Source organism: Sinohyriopsis cumingii, chromosome 4 (assembly GCF_028554795.1).
Source record: "Sinohyriopsis cumingii isolate HCF-2022 chromosome 4, ASM2855479v2, whole genome shotgun sequence".
NCBI classification, from domain to species: domain Eukaryota; kingdom Metazoa; phylum Mollusca; class Bivalvia; order Unionida; family Unionidae; genus Sinohyriopsis; species Sinohyriopsis cumingii.
This window is the reverse complement of record NC_142964.1, coordinates 148,868,006-148,888,180: the sequence shown is the minus strand read 5'-3', so window position 1 is coordinate 148,888,180 and position 20,175 is coordinate 148,868,006. Positions and strand designations below refer to the sequence as shown.

At 34.6% G+C, this 20,175-nt stretch overlaps 1 pseudogene across 1 annotated transcript in view; it reads left to right on the top strand.

Moving 5' to 3' along the window:
• The window catches only part of LOC149802312 (ras-specific guanine nucleotide-releasing factor 1-like), a 117,005-nt pseudogene that overhangs the window by 82,038 nt on the left and 14,792 nt on the right, over positions 1–20,175 (top strand). Inside the window, exons 15-17 of the transcript XR_016420812.1 lie at positions 2,335–2,419; positions 12,994–13,191; positions 14,080–14,159. The product of XR_016420812.1 is annotated as a ras-specific guanine nucleotide-releasing factor 1-like (transcript). The remainder of the gene's footprint in view (positions 1–2,334; positions 2,420–12,993; positions 13,192–14,079; positions 14,160–20,175) is intronic.

Genomic DNA, 20,175 nt, shown 5'->3' with positions numbered 1-20,175 from the left:
GATTAGTGCTAACAAACTGCATAGATCCAGATCACGTCACATTATTTGATAGATCAACCTCAATGAAGTTTGGACCCAACTTGTGAGTATATAGTACTTCCTTATTATGAACTTTGATCTAGTGGGTTGGGTATCGACAATGTTAGTGAAAATTTTAAAGTTTTTTAAACTAAAAATCACATATTCAGCAAAACAAATCAAGCAGTATTCTGTCCTGGATAGGTCATTCTTTGAAGATACACCCCATGTTCAATAACTTGTACCTAGATAGGTCTTGAACCTACATATGATGTAGAATCAGGTGTGGATCCCATTTTTGTTTCTTTTAGCAAATATCCAAGAATATGGCCAATATTTATTGAATGTGAATATAATTGTGATCATATATTGTTCACTATATTGTTGAAAATGCCAGTTCATGCTCAGAAATTTGAATCAGCATTATGAAATTAACAAATTTTAATAGGATGTCATATATTTTGTTAAATTTTATTCACAAATAAAAATTCTCAGCACATTGTAAATAACATTATTGAACAAAATCAGATCCATGAAAATGTCAGTAATGCCAAATGGTGACAGGCATTTAAAACAAAATACAAATTAAATAAGTTTTGTTAAGTTTTGGTTCTATCTGTGAACTTGTTTTATGACTGTTTGTTCTTAAAATAAGTAATATAAAAGAGTGAAAACCAACAAGTTTTGTAAAATTCAACAAAATTTTATTTCCCTAGAATACAAAGTGAAAATGTAAAAAGAACTTCAAAAATTTCAAAACACAGCTGCTCGGATCATACTTAGAGTACCACGATTAGAGCACACCTCCCCGCTGCTCTGTACCCTACACTGGCTATCCATTCGATCCAGAATCAAACACAAATTTTTTTCTCTGTGCTATGTTTCACTGATGGACTGTAGTCCAACATACCTATCCGACCTCACCCATGTGTACACACCAGCAAGATACTTACGTTCCTCTTCTGACAATCATATACTCATTATTCCCACTATGAAAACAAAGTCATATGGACAGCGTTCTTTTGCATACCAGGGCCCAATTGCCCACTGAACTTAGACACAAGGACACAGTGATCACATTCAAGAGAGCTCTCAAAACTCAATTATTTCAACTGCAAGAACAAACTTATTTCAACTGCAAGAACAAACTTAAGACCTAATAATGTTTCCTACCTTAAATATTCTCAGCATGTTTTTTTTCTTCTATATTTTCTAATTTCATGGTGTTTGTGTTTGTAATCATATCATTATATATGTTTTTTTATCTTATAGGTGTTGTCTAATGTTGTAAAGCGCTTAGAGCTTCTAAAGATTAGGCGCTATACAAAGTCCTCATTATTATTATTATTATTATTATTGTGAATTATGTCCCAAATAATTCTAGAATTACTAACACAAGTCCCAGTAAATAAAGTTCTGGTCTTTTTGATATTCCAATTAATTTCCAACATTGAAGTTGTTGATGTGTTGGTAGTGACATGTAGCCTTGAATGTACTAATGTACTAATGGCCTGAATTGTATTGATGTGCCAACAGACTTTTGTTGAACCATAGTATTATAATCCAAGGTTTCCATGTTTGAATTCACTATAATTCCAAGTCAAGATCTCTATTCAGTAATATTATTGAGAAGTTTGTATTTCCAGACAAAAATAAATAATTTCACAGAAATCAAAATCTGGATACAACACTCTAAATGATTTCTGCCCAGATGTTATCACAGGAATGAATAATTTTTCCAGTAAACAAGATTATATAAAATAACTAAGATGCAAGTTCATATCCAGAAAATGTTAGATATAATTAGAATGTATTTTACTAAAATTATAACATAGAATGTGATAAATATCACCTAGACATGGCAGTTCATGGGGAATTTCCAATGTTCAGGACTGTTGTTTACAAAACCAAAATCAATGATTGTGGTTATGTAGAACTTGTACCATTGCTTATACTGTTGTATGTGATTTGGACCAATTGTAAACAAGTTACTGAGGTCCCTTGTTAACTCATGCCATTGCTTATACTCTTGTATATGTTTTGGACCCGATTGTAGTCTAGATATTGAGGAAGACGTGTATGCAGCTTTTTCATTATATTTATTGTCTCTCCCATGTAAGCTTTGTTACACACTATCATTTTTCCAGTAGTGGCAATGTGAACAATTTTAAAGTCACAAACATTGATTATACTGATAAGCATATGGATACTGTTGCAATATCTGGTATGATAGATTGTGTTTGAAAATAAATAGTAATTTAATTCTAAATATATATCACAAAGTTAATTCCAGTATTTCTCTTTTATTTTTTTCAGAGAACTTTTAGGTCAGGCATGGATGAAACCAGATAAAGCTACAAAGGCACCTCATGTACTTCTTGTCAGCAAGAGGTTTAATGAGGTATGTCACAAGTAATTAAGAAGCAGTATCAATTTCAGTTCATAAATACGTTTTGTTATTTGCAGTTTTAAATAATACCCCTGCCAGTGCACCAGAGAGAGGGAATTGTGTAAAAAAAAATAATGCAATGTTTAAAATACCATTTGTATTTGTATATAATTGAATCCAATTGCAAACTGAACAGAACCAGATCTACTGTTGCACATTGTACAAGTAGACCTGTGTCTGTATGTTAGGATTAATTAGTAGAATAAACTTCAAAGGCCCTGAAATATCTGTGTATTATGCGATGGAAGATAAGGGTCTATGTCATTTGCAGTTGGACTTGACTTATAAGTACGTCACATAAGGTATTTCTGTTCTCACCTGAAAAATAACTAAACTCAGTATGTTTACACAGATTGGACTCATTTGACCTTATACTATAGCATGCAAGCATCTCATTAAAAAATTAGCCATACATTTTTCTGATCATATGGCAATGTTACGACATGCTTGGCATTACTGTTTGTGACATGTCTCCACCATAGGTATAAATTGTGGCAAATAAGTATCTGCATTGGGATATAGCAATAGCACTGTCCAGCTAGCAATAGACGTGGTGGTTTTCACAACATAACTTGGGGTTTACTTAGATATATCTTTCTTAAACCTAATGTGTTGCTTACCCATGGGCAGAGGCAAGAAACATATCTACCATACTTCATGCAATTTTTCATACACGAAAAATTAATTATTAATTTCAGTTTACAAAAACTTATATGTAAAATAAATAATTATCATTGCATGGTACTGACTGTGTACAATAATAAAGGGATCGTACCTGAACAAATTCTACAGAACACACACTACTCAACAACCTAACGGCACAAACGTACAAAGTAAACATATATTTTCTGTCTCATTCTGCTCTCAACTCAAGAATATAATTACAGTAAAAATAAAAGCACTCAACAAGATTTTTGTTGTTATTAGTGAACAAGAGTGAGAGAGGATTATGTCTCAGTGTGCAAGCTTGTCTGCATTTAGAGCATATGTAGCTGTTGTGTAATGTTGTCAAAATGATTAAGATGGTTTGAACATGTATTAGTTATGGGTATTATTTATTGGTAAATTGTACGCAACGATATGAGTCCTAATTTTCAAGAAATTAAGTACAACTTGTATTTTTACAGCAACAATAATCTCCTTATCAAATTGCAACAAACAAAAAAAAAAAAAGAACTTGAAATCACGTTTTATTTAATATGCATGAGCAAGTGTGAGTGTGCAAGAGAGAGATGAAACAAAATTTTGTCAGTGTACAATACTGTATTTATTATGGCGGTTTTTATTTTTAGCTTTTGCAAAGAGAAAAAAGATTGTATTTTCAGTTACCTGACGATTGTGTAATCCTCATGTATTATGACCCTACTAGATTCCATTATCAATAAACACCACTAAATCAACAATTCATCCTTGTTTTAACCCTTTACCTCATACAAGCGTCTTTGGACGCCTCTACTCCATTCACATGGAAGCGCCTTTTGATGCCTTTACAAGATTCGCGGGGAAGCACCGTTCGACGCCTGCTGTAAACATCATCCATTTTGAGCTAGTTTTCATAGCGCCACCTTTGGGGAAAACCCACCTATTAGATACTACATTCATTTCTGCAAATGACAATTACGTCAGATCATGTGGTCACTATTCATGCACTGGTCGATATCTGCTATTTAAAGTAACTGGGTCGTAATCTCCACTCTCCAAAATGGCAGCCGCGGTTTTCATTCAGTACATACGATGTTTTCACGATTAGAATAACAACCACGAAAGATTCAATAAATTATGTAAAGTCTCTAATATTGATGTAGGCAGCAATTAGTTTCTATAAATTATCAAATTCAGATGACTTAGTGATGTAGACAAACACGAAAACCTTGTAAATTCCGAGTATCGGAAATGGCAGCTACGGTTGGTCACGCGGCCTCACTGACATGACGGTGAATGAATTCTCTCTCAATTTTGAAGCACATAAAAAAATTATTCTGTGAAAAATAATTACACAGCTATAACAATCGGACTTTACTCTTAAATTTTTCCACATATAATATATGTGTACCAAAAATGTAAAATGGTTAAAATTGATGTTAAACGTAACATACACTACATTGCTTAACAGTTCACAGGCAGGATTTCATTCAGTACGTACGATGTTTTCACAATTAGAATCACAACCACGAAAGATTCAATAACTTACGTAAAGGCTCTGATATTTATGTAAGCAGCAATTAGTTTTTATTGATTATCAAATTCAGATGACTTAGTGATGTAGACGCAGACGAAAAACATGTAAATTTCGAGTATGGGAAATGGCAGCTACGGTCGGTCACGCGGCCTCACTGACATTACGGTGAACGAGTTCTCTCTCGATTTTAAAGCACATAAAATATTCTTCTGTGAAAAATAATTACACAGCTATAACAATCGGACTTTACTCTTAAATTTTCCACATATAATAGCTGTCTACCTAAAATGTAAAATGGTTAAAACTGCTGTTAAACGTAACACCACTACATTGCTTAACAAATCACAGGCATGCCTATGGGTATGCAGTCTGCTAGGTAACAGGTGTTCTATTTATAGCGTGCTGCACTTTGTCACTATGCTCTATGAGGTAAAGGGTTAATTATGATACATTGTCACAACAACCACATGGCTATGCAGTGTTGTTTACATGGTAATTAAAAATGCTTAGCACTTTGGTTATTCCAGTTGAAACCTGATTGAGGGCAAGAATCAACAGAAGAGGTCAAATCAGTGACGCTGCCAGTAGGGAAATGAGCTCTCTTTAGGGAAATGAAATATGTCGATTTGCTTTTGAAACCATTGTCCATGCAGCAGATGTTATAAGGACAAGTGATCATACGCATTACTTGTTATTCAAACTCTCCAATAAAGATAACAATAGAGGGGTATATCATAGAATAGATTTGCAATAAAATGTTAATTATATCCAAGACAAAACAGTACAAGCACTTAATAGATAGGATATGTATATATAAGAATTGATTTAACAGAATCCTTGACTTTCAAATTTATGATAGAAAATGACAAGGTTTTTATATTTTATGTTTATATGACTATAATGAAACAATAAGACTATTTGACCAATAGTTCTGTGGTCTTCACTTTAGCATGTACTGACACATAATTTTTGTTGGATAAGAAAACATGAAAGGGCTTCTGAACTAATTTTAAAATCCACATGGTGTTTTGTTACGGTGATGGACTTAATAAGGAGAACTAATTAACGATAATATTTAAAGGTGTGTTTTGTGAAATCCTTTGTCCATTTGTTAATAAACACTAGTAGATATTGTAATGACAATAACACAACTTATGCATCAATCATTGTATTTTTCCACAAACAATTAATTATTAATTTTTGTAAAAACAAAATGGCAATACGGTACTTTTGACCTTTTTAACAAAGATAAATCTTCTGAGTAGAAATTTTATGTCGATAATTGAATGGATTTAAAAAAATACAAAGTGATATGTACAAAAAATTATGACACCTTTAAATAATTATTATTTTGATAACTGGATTGTGTACAAAAAATTAAAAGGTACACAAAAATACATTTAAAAAATGGGTAATTTGGTTCTGCTAGGTTCAAATTCAAGGTCACTTTAGATGACAGTGTGATTTTCCTCTTTGAATTATAAATCCAGTCATCTTGGTCAGATTTTCATGAGACATTATAGGTAGACTACACATGGACAGTGGCAGCTCCCGATTGATTTGGGGGCAGAGAGATGAAAAAGTCAAGCTCACTTAAAGCAATATTATTTATTACTTTTTTATTTTATTTTCCCTGCTCAAGAACTCAGGTTTTCTGGGTCCAAATTTCAATAAACTTTATAGCTAGTCACACTTGATCAGAGGCACCTCCCTATTGATTTCAGAGGCCAGAGTTAATAGGTCAAGATCACAGGAACTAAAATTGTCATTTTAGGTTCCATATGATAAGTATATTTTTTAAAATTTTCCCTGCACATAATTTTTATCAACTTAATTGTTGTCTGTAGTCTATCAATCTTACCAGTAGAGTCTGTGATCTATCAATCTTACCAATAGAGTCTGTGATCTATCAGTCAGAGATAAGATCATTGGACATGCAGCTGCTAAATTATACAGACATAGAATCCTGAGAAATTTTTTACTTTCCAGCATTTGTGGAAAATGAAACCTTTTATTATTTGCTTCCTTGCAAGCAACCTTCAAAACTCGTCATCCAGCATTCAGTCAACATCCTGGGTTTTACAGAAACATGAACTGGATATAAAATCTAAAAAAATGTACCGTACAGTTGGCTGCCTAATCACATTGGCATTGAGAATAAGGATGATGCCAATAAAGCAGCCAAAGCTTTCATTGCAGTCATTGTTTCTGAAGGGAAGAGTCCAGTCATATAGTAATTAGTATTACATTAATGGGCAAGTTCTATCTGCTTATTAAAAGATGGAATGAAAACTCCACAAACAAGCTTAGGCACATCAAACTATTTACTGGAGGGTGGCATCATTTATATAGAACAAAGAGATGAGGGGATTTGATTTGTATCACTTGCATCTAAGACGTAATTGATGTATGCATGCTTCCTGCAAAGTGAACTGTAACCCAAGTACAGTCCTTGCCAGCATACAGTGCCAGTAGAGCACATTCATATTGAGTGTATCAATCAAGAAACATTTTAATGACGTATTTCTAGACAAAATTTTGGACTTTTTTTGTGAATATAGTTGACATAAAATTTTAGATGCATTATTTCAAGGATGTTTCCTATTTCACCTTTATCTTATTTTTTCATATACCTTTTAAAGAAATTTAGCAATTTACTTTTCACCTTGTGTCTTTCAGGGTCCTGTTAATAATCCAGATATCTGGAAACAAAGTATGATTTTTAAGCTGATTGGAAAACTTTTAAGTTTGAACATAGACTTACGTGCTTTAGGCATATTCATTTACTTGTGATGAATGGAATTCGATCTTGAAACCACTTTAATTACAGTAAATGTAAAGCAAGCTTTTCTGACAGGTCTTTCCAGCATTTTTTTTACCATTCTGCTGGCTATGATTTTCTCCAAGGGGTCACCCTTTTTTGGTACTCTATTGTCTTATCTAAATAATTTCTAGTTATGAACTAGTATGCAGTGAGGGCAAAAGAAAATGTCATTTTCAGTACACATTTACAGGAGGTCCCAAGTGGTCTAAAGCGCTCACCATTATGGATCACTGCCATCTCACCTCTGTCTGCATGGGTTCGAGTCTCAGGCTCGGCCAATATAGGTAATTGAAACAGCTTGCCAGTAGCTTCTCATGGGTTGGTGGTTCTTTCTGGTGTTTTCCCAGGTTCTTCCTCCACCATTTATACTGGCTGCCATGTATAGCCTATCTTGTGCCAACAAATGGCATTAAACCCTATAACAACAACAACACTACATTAAGAATCAAGTTATTCTTTATTTCCTGTGTAGAGGCCTTCAGTTTTTCAGGAATGAGCCTATTGCGTTTATTTACCATTGCCATTTATGATTACTCTGAGGGAAAATGAGCAAAATGATGGATGTCATTCATATAAAAAATGATGACTAAATTCAAAATGTGCATCTAATGTGGCTATACATTTATAAACAGTGGCAGTAATTTACAAGAGCATAGAAACTGTTGTTGGTATTCTTTATGTGAAACCATGGATATAATACAACCTAGTTGCCTAACTCACTTGTGAGTAACATCAGAGCACATTAGAATTATTAATTTTTCATAAAATATATTTGGACACATTATCAGACATAGAGTATAGGAAAGCTCGGGGATTTGAAGCTCGTGTGAGCTCGAGCTCGAGCTCAATAATTTTTTTGAGCTTGAGTAGTACGAAAAATAATTTTCTTTATAATTTATTTAAACATCATTCTTGTTAATATAATAGTATTTCAAAAAGACAAGAGCATGCAGAGAGTTATCCAATAACTTTGATCGCAATTTTGTACAGAAATTAGTAGCAACTGAAAATGCTCTTTCTGAATCAATTGATTGTACTGATGGCATCTGATAATCGCCTCAAATTTTCAGTCAGTTCACCATTACTTTTTGACAAGGAAAATTCTTGGCGTAATTTCTTAAATCGATCGGTTTGAAGAGATCCCTGAGTGCTAGAAGCTTCGAATCGAAATCTAAGTTCATCTTCAGGTGAGAGCTCATTATGGTTAATTGTTATTTTCTCATCATGTGCTTCTTCATTTGCAGTATTTGCCGATGGAAATAGCCGCTTCATCAAATTTGTTGCTAATTCAATAGAAGTTTTAGATGGAACATTATCCAAATGGTGCAGAGAAATCATAAGATCCATAAGTTGTTGATTAACTCTACCGTCGATGTAATGATCAATATTTTCTAAAAGAGTACGACTGATCTCTGTTCCTTGTGCAGAAAATTTTTCCCTCATGAAGCTAATAGCAACATGAGCGGTTCTCAGAAAAGCTTTTTTTTTGCTCATAGCATTAAGAGTAACCTCAACCGGTTTCAACACCAAAACTATGGATTTCAATAATTCTATGTTCAAATTAGTTAAGAGATGCTCCGATCCGATTTCACTCAGCACTTCATTGGTGACATCGTATAATTTCATAAAAATTTCTAGTATTTTTAGCATGGAATTCCATCTAGTTTTGCAGTCAAGGGACAGCTGTTGTTCTTTGTTAAATTTTTCTGAGCTTTTAGCTTTAAACGCATCTGATCGTATGGCTGAGCCTTTGAAAAACTTAACGATTTCTCTCACAGTGTTTATATGTTCCTTCCATGATTCGCTTTGTATCTCAACTTCTTCAGCACTCAATTCATTGTCGCTTTCATCGAAATCATCAGTCTGTCCAGTTTCTTCGCGTGAAAAAACTGAAATTCCTTGACCTGGGCAATTTTCTCTGTAAAAAGTTTTTGTAATACCCAAATGCAATCCCTGATCAAGGCAGGCTTGATACAGAGCGGGCGATTTTTCTCCGAACTTGATCTTGACACTTGCTCCATCACCGGTAGAGGCAACAATATCCTGTTTGAATGAGACACCAAAAGAATTAAGATGTTCCTCAACGAGCTTGTTCATTCTTTCAGCATTACAACTTCCATAAATTCTGACAAGACCAAGATTAATACATTTTGACGAGACCATATGAAGGTTGATGTTGAGAAATTGACGATTTCCAATACTTGTCCATTCGCCCAATGATATTGAAAATCTCTTTGATTCTGAGAGTTCTTTCTTAATGTCCTGTATGACTTGTTGTTTCACTTTTTCTTCAAAATCGCAAATAAGGGCCATCACCGATCTTTCATCAGCAGGTAGCTTCAATCCTCTTAATGACACCAATTGACAAATAAATTCTGAATGAGTGACTTTCTGAATCAAGAATCCATCGACTGCAGCGAGTTTCGAGACTATTTCTTCCAGTGAAGTTTTGACAACAAAGTTATCCATTGTTCTCATTTTCTTCAGCTCTATTTCAGACTCATCCTTGTTGACGTCAATATGATGAATGCTAAGCAGATGTCAATGCATTGTTGAAGTGTTTCCTTGTGGACATGAAATTGTCTGCTTACATTCATTGCAAGCTGCGAAATTATCCTTTTCATGCTTGTTAAAATAAGTCCAAACAGCTGATTTCTTATTTTTTGCCATCACTACTGCTTTAGAAATAAAATATAAGTAAAAATTAACAAACAAAGAGCAGATACAATATGAAAAATCGCTGATAACACATTTATGTTGTTTGAACTGTTCAAAAATCAGTTTAAAAGAAATCCCTCGGGCGTCAGTTGTGCGCCTACTGCCCCTCCGGCACCACTCATCGTCAGGCCAAACGCTTGAGAAGTTCACTGGTTCTCTCGCTTGCAGAAGTTGAAAAAACCCTTCTCCCCATCAGCCGCAATCATAATAGTCGGAATTATTATCTTAGGAGCCCCCAGTGATGACAATTGCAAGGCAACGACCGCCCACTGGTCGACCAACACATGGGGAAGCGTAGGCCATGTGAATCTTTAAAGCCACTCATTCCCACAGTCAATTAATTATCGCATGGGTTTGTCCGGTCCGATAATATCAAAAAGCGGAGAATTTTTCTAGGCATAAGCTCAAAGCTCGTTGAGCTTCGACCTCGAGCTTCGAGTCCCCGAAAAGGCTCCAAAATTATCGAGCCTCGAGCTCAAGCCTCGGCTCATCCCAAACTCTAATCAGACAAGGGGAAAAGTATTACTAATGACAGTTCTGGTACACATTTCCTTTTATTTTGAGGGGTTTATTTTACTGAAGATTTTAACCCTTTACCTCATGCAAGCACCTTTGGATGCTTCTACTCCATTCTCATGCAAGCATCTTTTGACACCTCAACCCGATTTACATGAAGCACCTTTTGATGCCTCAAGACCATTCTCATGGAAGCCTTTCAACAGCATCTGTAAACATCAGCCATTTTGAGCAGATTTTTGTAGTGCTACCTTCAGATATTACTCTTAAATCATTCCATACATAATATATGTGTACCAAAAATGTAAAATGGTTAAAAATTGATGTTGAACATATATACTACACTGCTTTACAGTTAACAGGCAGGCTTATGTGTATGGAGTCAAATAGGTAACAGGTGTTCTGTTTTTAGTGCACTGCACTGGGTAATTTTGATGCATGTATATCAAAGGGTTAAAAAGCCATATACCCTATGAGGTAACGGGTTAACAATTTTGTTTCTCTGTATTATCTTTATATTTTTACAGCATTATATTTACTCTGCACTATATAGCCATGATTGTGCTGATGTGTCTTTAAATACCATACATAAATGGATACATTCATGTATCCATGTAACATCTGTCCATTAGTGCAAGTCTGTTATTGGTGCAGATGTGTTATTTCTCATCTACTAGAAAATTGGCACATAGTTTCATCCTGAGGTTATGTCAATTCTAATTGAAGATATAGCCTAGATTCCATGGTAGCCATCTTGAAAATCTTACTACTGCTTCCAAATGGTCCTACCAACATTGGGTTTTCACTTAAAGACTTCTTATGATAACCAGTTGGTCCTAAATGGAAATGATGTCGATCTGGTATGTAGATGGTCTTAAATGGGAATGGTTATGATCAACATCGCTGTCAATTGATAGCCATCTTAAAAATCTTGTTATCTGATTCATGGAAAGTTGACCAATATATGTCCAACTTAGCTACCATGGTGGCCATCTTTAAAATCTACTGCCTCTAAACTGATCACCATACTGAGATAGGGTTTTCACCAAACAACTTCCTATGATATTTGAGTGGATCTAAATGAAATTGGTGGTGATATGACCCTTAAAATTGTATGCCATGATGGCCATCTGGAATAAAAAAATGTTTTATAATATCATTTACTAATGGATGGTTAAATCTGCATGACGCTTTCATTAAGAGACTACTGTGTAGTTGGTTTTTAATAAAAATTTTGCTAATCTGACATCTTTTTTTTCTACCACTCCAGTATGGATAGTTATATCAGCATGGGGTTTTCACTGAAAGACTTTCTATAATATCAAGTTGGTTCTGAACAAAAATGGTGCTATTTTGATTTTCAGTGTAATTAATATGGTGGCCATCTTTAAAAATGTTGTTATGGCCACTCCTAAATTAATGTTCTTGTCATTACTACTTTCTAATGATGTGGAGTTTCCACTGTTACAAAACGTAGTTTGTCCTCACAAAATGGCTGCCACTGTGACCATCATCAAAATCTTGTTTTCATTACTCCTTCTGAAGTGATAGTCATATCCATACACTTCTTTAGAATAAACAGTCATATCTACGTGCAGTTTTCACTAAACACTTCCTCCATCAAGTAGTTGCTGCCGACTACAAATGATATCAGTGTTACCTACCAACATGACTGCCACAATGCCCCTCATCAAAATCTTGTTATGGCTACCACTCCTGGATGGCCATATTGCCATGGAGTTTTCACTAAAATGCTTCTTGGAATATGTGATTGGTGCCCAATAAGAGTGAGACCAGTCTAACCCCAAAACAGCTGCTTGGACAATCTTCTTTTACGAATACTTTTTTGAAACAGTATTTCTGACAGAAGGTTTTGACTTGGACACTGTAACACTCTGCTGATGATCCTGCCTGAAAATAATTCTAATCTGACATTCAGCAAGGCAACTATAGTGCCTGTTTCAGACTTTATGCTGTCAGAGTTTTACATAGAGGTCAAACACAGCACTAAATAAATGTTATTCAGTGCTAGTTACTTTAGTCTGTATTCCATTTATAAATGTTTTGAATTGGAAATTTAAATATGGTTGGATCATCAAGGCTTTTTGTGTAGTGTATATAGTTATGAATTGTAAACAATTTTAATGTGTGAAAATGGAAGAAAAATTGCAAAGTTCGGATTAATTAATTGTACACAGTTTTTCTAAAATGTGGAAATGCATGCTCCATTTGTTCAAACACAGTGTGTCTGAGTAGGTTTCTTTCTGAACACCTTCTGTTTGTTGCTAGGTTAGCCGGTTGGTTGTGTCTGAAATCATCAGTCGACAAAACATTCAAGACCGTGTTTCCTGCATTGAGAAATGGGCAGCCATTGCTGATATCTGCCGATGTATGCATAACTATAATGGGGTGCTACAGGTTTGTGCTGCCTTCGTCAACAGTTCTGTTTATAGATTGAAAAAGACGTGGGAGAAACTTTCCAAACAGGTCAGTACAATTTTTAATCTTGTGTTTTTCAGCCATATAAAAGTACTTTTCCTTAACATTAACTTTGAAGAAGGATTTGTTTGTTGCAGAGATAAATACTTACAAGTTTATTTATTTCATGGGTATTAGTTTATGTTGTTATGGTAACAGTCACATTATTGTCCGTACTTAAATTTATGGATGGAAATATGGGTCCTGGTGCTTCCACAATATGATCATTGTTCATTGGGTTTTTTAATTTGTGGTTTGTACACCATCCCCCCTCCATTGAATTAACAGTACATGCAATTTTACTTGCAGATATGTTAGCTTTGCAGAGAAAGTTTAAATACCTGAAACTTTCTTATCATTAAACAGTGATTTATTTATTTATTTTGCCAAAACAAATTATTTTTAGAAAAATATTCTCATCAAATTGCAATTATAAAATATTTAAATTTTAAATAAAATATAAGCAGGAAGCAGGGTGAAAAATGATGCTATTAACAAAGATTTTTTTTTTCATTTTAAATTGCACATCAACACATTAAAGATTATATCATGCCAAAAAAATTACGAAAACAGGGCTTTGCCTAGAGATTGATTAAGGCAGCTGACCTGGTCTGATCTCAAAATGATTTGTTATTGTTATTGTTATTATTATTATTATTATTATTATTATAGTCAAGTTGCTTTTATTCAGTATTCTTGTATCTGCAATCAATTTTAGATGATTAGGACCCAAAAAATCATTTATTTTTATAAAATATAGACCATATCAAAGACCTAATTTGCAATGAGTCCTCTTTCAAAAGTTAAAACGAATTACCCTAATACCAAATGAAGAAATTATTTTTGTTGTTATTATGATTGTTATTATTATTATTAGTATTATTATTATTTTCCCAGACTAAACAGATGATTGAGCGATTGCAGATATTAGTATCATCTGATGGAAGATTCAAAAATATGAGAGATGCACTACACAGGTAAAATAGAGTCTCTACTAAAGCTTGTCCAGATAATTTTTACTTTGTGCTTTTAGGCTATAACATTTTGATATTTTTATTGGATAGAAAGTATTGTTGTCAGAATTCAGGATGCTTACTGCAAGCTTCTTAAAAAATGTCCCCTCTTGATAGACTCTAAAAGTACTAAGCAAATCAAAATGTGCACATTTTGACAGTTTAAAAGAAACATTGAGTCTGCAAACCAGGTGGTAGTCATCATCAACAAAGATTTTTAATAAGATAACACAGAAAGAAGTTATTCCAAATAAACACGGCAAGGATTCGATTTCTTTTTAAAAGAAATGCAAGGAAATTGGTAGCAGCTGTAATTTTCACCATGTTTACTTCTATGGTATAATGAACCTTGCTGTTTTAATTAGGGTCTCACCATGTTTACTTCTATGGTATAATGAACCTTGCTGTTTTAATATGGGTCCCACCATGTTTACTTCTATGATATAATGAACCTTGCTGTTTTAATATGGGTCCCACCATGTTTACTTCTATGGTATAATGAACCTTGCTGTTTTAATTAGGGTCACACCATGTTTACTTCTATGGTATAATGAACCTTGCTGTTTTAATTAGGGTCTCACCAGGTTTACTTGTATGGTATAATGAACCTTGCTGTTTTAATTAGGGTCTCACCAGGTTTACTTCTATGGTATAATGAACCTTGCTGTTTTAATTAGGGTCTCACCAGGTTTACTTGTATGGTATAATGAACCTTGCTGTTTTAATTAGGGTCTCACCAGGTTTACTTGTATGGTATAATGAACCTTGCTGTTTTAATTAGGGTCTCACCAGGTTTACTTCTATGGTATAATGAACCTTGCTGCTTTAATTAGGGTCCCACTTAGGAAACTGGCAGAGGTTATAGTATTCACATTGTCCGTCACAAAAATTGCTGGCAATTAATTATTGGACTTGAACAAAAATTTTATTTTGAAAAGACCTAACAAAAGAGTTTAATTTTGACAACCTCATTAGGAGGAGTTTGACCCATGATTACTTTTCCTCCTAACTTTTTTCTGCAGGTTTGCATGAATCAACCAGATTTGTCTTGGTGTGAGCTTAAATGTAGCATTTCAGAGTACCATTTACAGGAGGTATGCCTTGAGATTGTCCATCCCTCTGACTTTAATTTTACTTTACCAAGATTTTTAATTTCAGCTGAGTCATTAAGTTGGATTTCCAGCATTCCATGGTGTTATTTAATTGAGCTAAGATGCCCAAGTGCCATTTCTTCTGACTTCATTGGTTGCACAACATAATGTTTTATTAGAGTTCAGCCAAAATGGTTTTCTTTTTGCTTTATATTGATGAGACTTTGAAGGACTTTGAATTTCAGAATTCATTTTCCAGGATTTATGCCCACTGATAGTTTGTCTTCCTGATTTTGGTTCCAGAATATAACTTTACCATTTATTCTTGGGTTTGAACCAAATTTGATACGCAGTGTTATGTTGAAGACACTTGGACTTATTCAATATCCATCCTTTACCCACATTATTTACAGGAGTTATGCCCCTCAATTGCCCATTATCCTGACTTGGCTTTCTGCAGCATTACAAAATGATTTGATTTTAGTTAAACTTGGCAAGTAACTTTTTGTTGATAAGATCTGGAATGTGCTTGATTTCCAGCATTCCATAATATCATTTAGTGGAGTTACTTCACTTGATTGTGCATCCTTATAATCTTCATTTCTGCAGCTCAACTTCATTTAGGATCTTTGAAGTAGTTTGATTGCTATCATTTTACGTTCTGGTTTCCTCATTGTCTGTCAATCCTGACTTTGGTTTCACAGCATTAGTTAAACAAGGCTTGCCATACAGCTTTTTATATTGATGGAACCATAATTTTTAGCATTCCTCGTTATGAATGTCCATGCTTCTAACTTTGTTTCCTAGTACAAAATTCCTCTGTTTAGGACCCTGCCAAGTCATTTATACATAGCTGGGACATTTGCAATGCATTCATCACTAATAGCTCTAGATTAACTTAAAACAGATTTGTAAGCTCACCTGTTTGAAGTAGATCCGATCTACTGTACAAACCCAAGTGATGGCATTCACACATATAATAGTGTATGAATATGTACAGCTGCACTGTATCTCATTCTTTATATGTCTTTTGGCAAGAGTTCTGAGTGGGTTTTATTGAACTTACTCTCTGAGATTGGCATGTTGGGGGTTTACTTTGCACATACCTGAATATTAATTATACATTCTTGGTTAACTTTTTGTGATTAGCTCATGATTACATACAATGTATACACTCATGATTACATACAATGTATGCACTCATGATTACATACAATGTATACACTCATGATTACATACAATGTATACACTCATGATTACATACAATGTATACACTCATGATTACATACAATGTATGCACTCATGATTACATACAATGTATACACTCATGAAACTTTGGGAAATGATACATAATCATCTCCAGGGTAGGTCAGTGACCCACATTTCACACTTCACTGACTTTGGTTAAAGTTTTCTGTTTTAATTTTATTTCTCAAGCACTGTTCATGCTAGAATAATTAAACTTGATGGTTATGTGCATTTCTTGGTACCAAATAGTCGTCTCAAAAGTAGGTCACTGACCCACATATTTGGATAAAGTTTACGTTCTGATTTTTTTTGAAGCACTGATCCAATTAGACTCAAGTAGATAATTGTATGCATCTCTTTTGGTTGTTGTTGTTGTTATTGGATTTAACACCATTTTTCAGCACACAATAGGTTTACACATGGCGGCCAGTATAAATGGTGAACGAAGGACCCGGTAAAAGCCAAGAAAGAACCACCGACCCACAAGAAGCTACCAGCAAGCTTTCTCACATACCCACATTGGCCGTGCCTTTCTCTGTATTATACAGGCAAAAAGAAGCAACACTTACAGGTTATCTCCCCTTTCTATCTGCTAGGTGCCTACCAGTATATCTGGTTTAAACCAGTTTTGACTTTCAATGCCATGTGCTAAGGTGTCCTCCAGAGAATCTAGTTAGATTCTTTAAAATTTATGACTTAAATTTAACATTCCACGTTTCTTTTTCCATGAACAGCAATTTAAAACATTGTTTAATATGAAACATACATTTTTGCAGAATCCAGTGAATTTATTTATAATTTTGCAGTTATTGTACTGTTAATTATTGTCACACATCTATTTGATTGGTAATTCAATTTCACCAAAGAAAGTTTTGGGTGCTGTACTTGTCAACTTTTACACTTTTTTGTTTCATCAAGCAGTTTACATTATTCCATTTATATATAGGTGTCGCTCACTATACACCAATTCATTTTTAATGCCATGAATTATAAAGAAATTCAGCTTGTGCCACTGTGCCTGTTGTTATGACATTGCTGGTGCCATGTGCTGTGACTCACGTGCAGCTCACATAGGTATTATATGTATTGACTTGTTTGGAAATTATGCATAAATAATCATTACTTGAAAACTTAGAGATATGATTTTCCCAAGAACTTCCTTAACTTACATGTGTCTGAAGAGAAAATTAGTTTTTGATTTATGGCATAACCTCATGAATGCATCTATGGTGTTGTGTATTTATTTAATTTGTACTGTGTGATTGACATTTGTCTATAAGTTTTGGTAGGAGTTTGGGCCTACCTGATTGATGTTTGCTTTTGTAAACAACATATTACATAGCTAATTTTTGTCTATGATTGTAGATTCTATTTTAAAATTACTATTATTTTTAGGTAAACATGTTTATTTGGATTTTAGTGCAGTGTATGAAGGAAAGTCCAAGGAATTCTATAAAGGGGGGAATGGTTTTACACAAAAACATTGTAAAGGGCATTGTAGATAGTACAAAATCATAAAAACAGGAAAATTTCTGGTTATCATGTCCAACTGCATTTGAGACCTGCAACAGAGATGCTGTGAGTACATGGTCAATCTTGACATGTACTTTGATATATTGATTCATGTAGCCCCAGTCAGAGCCCTTCAGCTTCATTACAAGTTCAGGACATTGAACACAGTGATGGCGACATTTGTGTATTTCACACCACAAATCATTCAATAAGTTTTGGTTTGGTTCACAGTAATAACAACCTTACTTCCTTCATTTTGTAGTGAATAATCAAGATAGAGAAGTCAGACCCTGTCCTTTCACAACATTTTGGTCCATCTAGATATGGAAACCCAAAAATATATAAACTCAGCATCTTTCTCCCAAACACATACAAAAATTGTTCATGCATTGGAGAAGGCATCAGCCAAGAAGTTGTACCTTCAAGAATATATAGTAAGGTAAGGCAGGCATAATTGGATGACACAATATTCAGTTAGTATGGTTTTGGGTTCACAACTTGAATAACTTTTCTTCCCTCAGTACAATTTAGGGTGGATACTCAATATAGAGAAGTCTGTCTTTATCCCTTCTTGACAGTTTGTCCATCTAGATATGGAAGTCTTAACACATATACACTTGGCATCTTTCTCCCAAACACATGAAAGTATAGCTTCTGCTTCAGAGAAAGCATGAAACAAGTCATCATTTGGCAAGGTAGTTTCCTTCAGTTCCTCAGCCTACTCACTGTGGGAGTGGACCTTTTACAATGCCAGTTTCTCAGGTTTTGTAACACTCTTATTACCAGACTTGTGATGGTTAGTGGCATGTAGATTCTTTAAGAGAATGCTCTTCATATTAACCTCTTGGAAATGAAAGCTAAGTATCCTAGCTGAATCATTATCAGGGGAGGACAACTGATTTATACTGAGTTGTCCATTTGATACTTGATATTTCATTTTGTCATTTTTCCCTGATCCCAAAGCATAGGTCACATCTGCTCTTTTAACCAACTGTGAGGTAATGTGGGCATACAACTTTCCTCCACCAGTTTTTATTATGAGGGGCACAGGCTGCAATAGCTCTGACTGCCCCACTAAGATGAAACATCCTGAATCAATGATCCATAGCTGCCAACCCTCACGAATTTGGTGTGAATTTCATGACTTTTTCAGCGATTCACGGATTCACGCCGTAAGCCAAAAATTCACGAATTTTCCAATCCTCAATTATTTTAAATCTTTAATAAAATAACCGATTTCCCGTTAAGCACTAGTCTTGATATTCGCAGTTGCCGAAATGGTCCGGTACTGCTGGTCACGATATTAGTAGATCTACAGCCGATTAGTACAGTTGGCCCAGTAACAAGCATTTTAGCCTCTTTTAATCTATATGTATAAGAGTAGTTTTACAAATGCTTTTGAGAGAAACTGGGGCTTAACCGGAAATTTGCTCCGCGCATGCGTCAAAACACTGATTTGAGTTACCATTCAGCCTCGCATGTAAGATTTTGAAAATGTCTTCACCACCAAGGAAAAAGAAATGTATTACTCAAAAAGTGAAGTTTAATTTGGAATATATCAAAAATTGGCCGTGCATTCTGCCATTAAACATTGATATTCATTCATGCTTCTTGCGCTCAGTGTGTCATCGCAGAGACGATGTGAAGAAGAATGTCGGTTGCAAAAAAACACGTAGAAGTTGGGAAAATTAAGAATTCGCAGATTTCATCTCTGGAATATTTTAAACCATTTGCGGCAGACCTGCAGGCTACCAACGCTGAAGCATTATTTGTGAGTTTTCTTGTCGAACGCAATCTATCTTTATCAGCTGGAGACCATGCTAAACATTTGTTCTGACAAATGTTCCCGGACTCGAAAATCGCATTTTTTCCTGTGGAAGAACCAAAAATGCTGCAGTTCCTGTGCATTACTCACAGCAACAGTGACAGCGTAAGAATATTTTCTTTAGTGAGGAAAATTAAGACAGACTTTAGGGCCTCCTTAGCTGCAGAAAATTTGTCAGCAATGTTAGTCCCCAAGATCAACCTGCAGGCAATAAGTCGGAACTGTTTAGAAAACAAATTTACAATCAAACAGTTAAGGAAGTTCAAGTCTGCCACAGTATAATGTCTTGATAAATAAATATTTC